The following is a 7942-nucleotide window of genomic DNA, read 5'->3' as shown; positions in this document are numbered from 1 at the left end:
GGTTCAACAAGGGTTCTTCTAAGATTCTCAAAGTTCTTCGAAAGAACCTTAAGGTTCTTGGCACTGAAAATGGCCCCCAAAAGGTTCTTCTTCTCAAGCTCTGTTCATCGAGTAACCTCCTTAGTTGGTGGGGGGTTTTGCAGGAACCTAACTGCCCAACTGAAACATTTGAATTTGATTCTGAAAGGACAGCAGGTGTAGGCACTTCACTGAAAAATGTAGAAATTTAAGGTTTGTCCCCTGTATAATCTAAATGTATATTGTTTTCTGATTATACCATCTATCTATTCATATTTGTTCAAATTTTTCTAAAACACAAAATGGACACAATTTAATGGATATCAATCAACAAATACCAAATAAGGAGGTTCCTCGATGAACCCCACCTCCTATGGAGTTCTTGGAAGAACCTTTTGGGGGGCCATTTTCAGTGCCAAGAACCCTAAGGTATCAGAACTCTTGATAAGACCCAGATGCAGACAGCTAGAGTCACATGTGTATTGACCCAAACAGGGGGCAGGCAAAAGACAGGTCAAAGGCAGGCAGAGGTCCGTAATCCAGGCCAGAGTCAATAAGGTAAGGAACAGCAGGCAGGCTCGGGGTCATGACAGGCAGAGGTTCACAAACAGGTCAGAGTCAGACAGGTTCAAAATGGCAGGCAGGTTCGGGGTCATGACAGGCAGAGGTTCACAAACAGGTCAGAGTCAGACAGGTTCAAAATGGCAGGCAGGTTCGGGGTCAAGGCAGGCAGAATGGTCAGAACCGGGGAAACTAGGAAACAGAACTTGAGAAAGCAGGGAGATGGAGAAACACGCTGGTAAGACCTGACAAGACAAGACGAACTGGCATCAAACAGAGAACACAGGTATAAATACACTGGGGATAATGAGGAAGATGGGTAACACCTGGAGGGGGGTGGAGACAACCACAAAGACAGGTTAAACAGATCAGGGTGTAACATAAGGTTCTTCAAAGAACTTTGAGCATCTTAGAAGAACCCTTGTTGAACTCCTAATTTTTTGAGTGTAAGGGTTGTATCATTCACAACTAAAGTTGCTAAATAATTCTAAATCTAGCATATAGGACCTGTTTCAAATGATCACTTTTATGCTCAACATAGCCACTTCATATGAGCAGTCGCTCTGTAATGGGGAAATATCATTTCTAGTTTATTCAGCTATGTCCATTTACACTTTTCTTATTATAAAACCATATCAAATAATAGCACAGGACGTGCCTATCTTGTCAGCTAAATGAACTAGCCTAAAGCCTATGGTATGGCGCATAGCCAGATAATTTAGTCTACAGCAGGCCAACTCATATTCTGTTCTTCTGAAATACATTTTCTTCATATCATAATGTTTCTTTAGACCTGACTAAAATAAATAATGAATTTATTCTGATGGTGTATATTAAATTGACTTATTAGACTTTTTAAAATGTTGATGTTCCAAAGGTGTTCATCACTGGCTTGTATGCGTGGAGGCCAGGAGATGCTAAACATGTAAATGTTAATTAACGGTCAATTACCATGGGGCCAGCAGTCTTTTGCATGACAATAACTGGCTGACAAATTGTCATGACTGCCACAGCCCTAACCGGATTAGGGTTAGTCTCTAGTGTTCCGGAACAAAACTTTTATTTGAGAACCAAACAGAACCTTTATTTGAGAACAGTTAATAACGTAATTTTTTTGTTCCAAACATTCTTAATATTCCTACACTCTTAGAAAAGTAGGGGATATAGGGGAACACTTTTTAGTGCAGTAAGCTCTTTGCAAAGGGTTCTACCTAGAACCCTCTATCTGGGGTTCTTCATAAAACCTCCTGTAAATAGTTCTACCTAGAACACTCTATGAAGAGTTCTGCCTAGAAACCTCAATGAACGGTTCTACCAATAACTCTTTTATCTTTGAAGGTGTTCTTCCTAGAACCCTTTATTATTATATATACACTGCTCAAAAAAATAAAGGGAACACTTAAACAACACAATGTAACTCAAAGTCAATCACACTTCTGTGAAATCAAACTGTCAACTTAGGAAGCAACACTGATTGACAATACATTTCACATGCTGTTGTGCAAATGGAATAGACAACAGGTAGAAATTATAGGCAATTAGCAAGACACCCCCAATAAAGGAGTGGTTCTGCAGGTGGGGACCACAGACCACTTCTCAGTTCCTATGCTTCCTGGCTGATGTTTTGGTCACTTTTGAATGCTGGCAGTGCTTTCACTCTAGTGGTAGCATGAGACGGAGTCTACAACCCACACAAGTGGCTCAGGTAGTGCAGCTCATCCAGGATGGCACATCAATGCAAGCTGTGGCAAGAAGGTTTGCTGTGTCTGTCAGCGTAGTGTCCAGAGCATGGAGGCGCTACCAGGAGACAGGCCAGTACATCAGGAGATGTGGAGGAGGCCGTAGGAGGGCAAGTGTTGTTTTAACACTAGGGTATAGGCTTATTTGCATATTTATTTCCCAGGGTGCCTTTTGAGTACATTTTTTTTAGGTACATGAATGTTTGCCCTCCTTCAAAAGAAGAAGGGAGGAAAGGAAACAAAAGCACCCAGGTTCCAGCCAGGGCAAATACTGAACACAATGGACATTCCTAATTAAGGAAAAGTGGTTATATATACTGGCTGCTGGCCACACGTGTCCCGAGGTGTCTTCAAGGGGCTTTAGGGCTGCATTATAATCCAAAAACCTTGCTCCCTTCCTTCTACCCTTGTTGACTCCCTTCCTTCTACCCTCGTTGATTCCCTTCCTTTTAGATCTGCGAGTATTAGGTGTATTTTTCACTAGTAGGTCAGCTCATCAGGTAGACTAAGACAAGTCGAGTTTCAACCAGCATAGAATGATCTGTAAGAGTAAGGGTGCAGGTTTTGGACTGGAAAACTCCTAGGAATGCAAGAGTTTGTGACAGTTCTAACAAACCTGATTCTGCTAATCAGCTACCCATCAGGACATTCATTAGCTGGATCAGATGTGTTAGATTACGGCTGGAGCAAAAGCCTGGAAGCAAAGGGGGTCTCCAGGGGGAGAGCTACTTTGCTCCAAGACTTAGAGAGGTTGAGTCTGTCTCTCACAGGGAGATGGAAAGTTGAGCATGTGTCAACAATAGAGGTTGAGCCTGTCTGTATAACACCTTTACACCGGATGGGCAGACACGTTTTTCCCCGCCACGATTCCACTGGTTTAATTAAAATAAATATAAGATAATTATGGGAGGATGTTTTTAAAACGGTCAGATCCAAATGGGCCTCGCCTTCCCTCTGTCACATACTCTAGTACACTAAGACTGTTCCCTCTGCTCCCTCCGCTGCTCTCGGCCTCTCTGGTTTGGAGAGAAAAACGTTATGAAAACAAATGTTTGTGTGCTTGTGTCAGCATTTCATGTTAGATATTCCCCAAGGAGCCCCATGAAAGAAATACCCATTTAAGTCACATTGGGACCTAAAGTAAACTGGGAATGTTTCTTATTCACTTCCTGGAATATCAACTGTATTTGTGAGTTTAACGATGTCTTACTCCCGGAAACTCCACATAATGATTATCCTAGGAAAAGATGGACGGGGCCCCTCAGTGTCTGCAGAAAGGGTAGTTTAAGCTTATACAGAGTTCAGGGTTGCCAGATTTTGTTGTTTTAACCAGGAGTTTGCCTGATATGGCAACCAGGGCAGGCTAAGTTCAGGGAGGAAGGGGAGGAGAGGAGAAAGCAATGACTGTATATGAATGGACAAAGCCATCGATCACGTGACATCATTAATTCCTATGTGAAGACTCAATAGTGCATTGAAGCCAAATCATGTAGATTAAGATGGCGTCTCATGGATACATAATACGCACAGTTTGAGCTACTCCAGGATGTGACGTTGCAAGACAGCTCAGTGCTGCCCCCTCTCATTGAGTACTAGAGGCTGCCATTAGCAACTTAATTATCTTTATAACTTCTTCTGTAATAATCAGTTCAAGGACACACATCTGGTGTATTAGAAACAATTACTGGGACCATGACTATTTTCTAAACATATTTTTGTTTACACGAAGATTGACATTTTCCCATTCACTATAATGGAGGATCCTGTTTTCTGTTAAAAATACATTCTTTAGGCGGGGGAGGGGGGATAACTCCTCTTCAGTCAGGATCACAGAGTCCCTCTGTTGTATTGGACTGTACTGTTCTGTACTGAATAAAATGTATTTATAAAGCCCTTTTTACATCAGCCAATGTCACAAAGTGCTATACAGAAACCCAGCCTAAAACCCCAAACAGCAAGCAATGCAGATGTAGAAGCACAGAGGCTAGGAAAAACTCCCTAGAAAGGCAGGAACATAGGAAGAAATCAAGAGGAACCAGGCTCTGAGGGGTGGCCAGTCCTCTTCTGGCTGTGCCGGGTGGAGATTATAACAGTACGTACATGGACAAGATGTTCAAACGTTCATAGATGACCAGCAGAGTCAAATAATAATAATTACAGTGGTTGTAGAGGGTGCAACAGGTCAACACCTCAGGAGTGAATGTCAGTTGGCTTTTTATAGCCGATCATTCAAGGTTAGAGACAGCAGGTGCGATAGAGAGAGAGAGTCGAAAACAGCTGGTCCGGGACAAGGTAGCACGTCCGGTGAACAGGTCAGGGTTCCATAGCCGCAAGCAGAACAGTTGAAACTGGAGCAGCAGCACGACCAGGTGGACTGGGGACAGCAAGGAGTCATCAGGCCAGGTAGTCCTGAGGTCCTCAGAGAGAAGAGAAGAGAGAGAAAATCCTTAAATTCACACAGGACACCATACTGTACTCAATGTCCAAATGCTTGGCTAAAGGGAGAGTTCTTTTTAACATCTTTTTACATTTGAAATCTCTGTCCCAACCATCCATTAAAGGCATAGAGTTTCATATGTCTGTATGAAACTGTCATTTTCCACTATCTACCCCTGTGAGAATTCTCTCTCTTTCTCTCTCTGCCTTCCTCTCTCCCTCTCACCCTCATGTGTCAAGCTGTAATTCCGATCATGACCAGTGACTGTGGATGTTTACGTCTTTACTGCCAAAACCATGTTCCAGTTCATATCCACCTTGTTTAGTTTGGACACTCTTAATATGCAGGGCTCACAATCTCTCTGTACAGATAATTATGTTATCAGACCCACTCCACTGTCCTCTCCTCTGAAACACTTCCACAGGACACATCATAATATGAAAATACACAATGTTACCAGTAGTGATGACATTATTACCATTAGGTAACACTTTACTGTACACCCAGTGTCATAACACGTTATGACAAGATCATAATCATTTCATAATTTTACATTTACATTTACGTCATTTAGCAGACGCTCTTATCCAGAGCGACTTACAAATTGGTGCATTGACCTTATGATTTCCAGTGGAATAACCACTTTACAATAGTACATCTATATATTATTTTTTTTTTGGTTGGGTTAGAAGGATTACTATATCCTATCCCAGGTATTCCTTAAAGAGGTGGGGTTTCAGGTGTCTACGGAAGGTAATGTCATAACAGCTGACATAACTTGTCGTAACCTGCCATAATATGATCATAACACTGTCATGACCCATATATTTAACCCTATTGTGACATAAATACCATTATTTTTTTTAATTGTTTTTTTCAAATATTTTTATTTTTTATTGTTTTTAGTAATTTTTTTACCCCTTTTTTCTCCCCAATTTCGTGGTATCCAATTGTTAGTAGTTACTGTCTTGTCTCATCGCTACAACTCCCGCACGGACTCGGGAGAGGCGAAGGTCGAGAGCCATGTGTCCTCCGAAACACAACCCAACCAATCCGCACTGCTTCTTAACACAGCGCGCATCCAACCCAGAAGCCAGCCGCACCAATGTTTCGGAGGAAACACCGTACACCTAGCGACCTAGCTCAGCTCTGTACACCACACATACAATTATTACAAGAATTTCGCTACACCAGCAATAACGTCTGCTAAATATGTGTATGTAACCAATAATATATTTGATTATCTTTAAGGTGTGACAATAATCCTTGTACGAACTCAAACCCAGGTGCAGAGAAACACAGTAAGCAGAGGTAGGGGTAAATTCAGAACTTTTACTTAGAGTTGTCACAGTATCCACAGAAGGTGGCGCCCTTCCTCGGCCGGGCGGCGCTCGGCGGTCGTCATCGCCGGCCTACTAGCTGCCACCGATCAATGTTTCTGTGTCTTTTGGTTTTGTCTGGCTGTTCTTGTCTGTCATTAGTGGGGGGTTATTTAGTGTGTCTTTTCAGTTCAGGATTTCGTGCGGGATTGTTTTATGTCCACTCTGGACAGATGTTAATGAGTGCTGCTCTCTTTATTCTATAATTGACCGGGCTGCGCCCCGTGCGTCATTTTTGTTTTGGGAACGTGTTTTCCCTCGTTGAGTATTGTGTGTGCCCTGTGCCTTTCGGCTTCTTGTGTTGTTTCCGGATTTCCCATTTAAACACTATCACTCCGGACTTCTGTCTCCTGCAACTGACTCTGCCTCTCTACTGATCCTGGTAAAACGTGACAAGAGTCTTAAAAGAAACAAAGCAGCAGCACAAGAGCATATTAACCAAACATGAGACCAAAGCAATGATACAGGCCAACTGAGGAACCTAAATAACCAGGCAACCAGGTGAACAGAGAAGGTAATTAAACGCAGGTGAAACCAATAAGAAATAATCAGGGTAACCTGGAAACTAGAAAACAAGGTAAGGGTGCCCTCCAGCGGTAGCCTAAGGCAACAACACTCCAATAACACAGAACCTGTTACAGCTCCTGCTGCTGACGAGGAGTCTTGTCCCGGATGCATGTCGGACAGGCAGCCACAAAGGTCAGAGTGTCCGCCTCCGCCGAATGCCACCAAAACCTCCTCCTCAGAAACTCTAGCATTCACTGCCCTCCCAGATGAGAGGTGAGATGCGATGAGTGACCCCACTGAATTACCTTGGACCGTGCCCCAAGAGGGACAAAAAGTCTGTTAGGTGGGCAGCCGTCAGGAACTGCCTCCCTACCTTGCGCCTCCCTAACTACAGTCTCTATACCCCAGGACACCGGGGGATGATGGATCCAAGCGGCCAATCCTCACTGGAGCTGGGGAACTGGCAAGAAAGGGCATCCGGCTTCACATTCTTAGACCCCGGACGGTAAGATAACGTGAATCTGAACCGAGTGAAGAAAAGAGCCCAATGAGCCTGTCGGGGACTGAGATGTTTAGCCTCCTCGATGTAGGCCAGGTTCTTGTGGTCAGTCATAACCGTAAAGGGATGTTCCGAACTTTCCAACCAGTGCCGCCACTTCTCCAGTTTGACCGCAAAAAGCTCCCGATTGCCGACATCATAGTTCCTCTCCACTGGAGTGAGACGCTTGGAGAAGAAGGCACAGGGATGAAGCTTTTGGTCTTTAGCTGAGCGCTGAGACAGAACCGCACCCACGCCAACGTCAGAGGCATCCATCTCTACCATGAAGGGAAAAGAAGGATCTGCATGTTCTAGAATGGGTGCAGAAAAAAACTGACGTTTCAAGTCCTGGAACACCTTCTCAGCATCAGGGGTCCAGCTTACATGCCCAGCTGAGCCCTTGGTCAGCGCTGTCAATTGCGCATCCACAGAACTAAAGTCTCTCACAAATCTCCGGTAGAAATTGGCAAAACCCAAAAAGCGCTGGACTTGCTTGACTGTGCTGGGTCGCGGCCAGTTGACCACTGCTTCTACCTTTTGGGAGTCCATCTGTAACAAGCCCTGAGACACGATGTACCCCAGGAAGGTGATCTGAGGGACGGGAAACTTACACTTTTCTGCTTTCACGAACAAGTGGTGAGAGAGGAGTCTTTGAAGAACCTAGCTGAACCTAGCTGTTGGATGTGTTCAAGCATGGACCTAGAGAAGATGACGATGTCATCCATGTACACAAACACAAACTGGTGAATGAAGTCGTGCAGCA

The sequence above is a fragment of the Salmo salar genome, chromosome 10 (genome assembly GCF_965601325.2).
Source record: "Salmo salar chromosome 10, fSalSal1, whole genome shotgun sequence".
NCBI lineage: Eukaryota > Metazoa > Chordata > Actinopteri > Salmoniformes > Salmonidae > Salmo > Salmo salar.
This window is presented reverse-complemented; position numbering follows the sequence as displayed.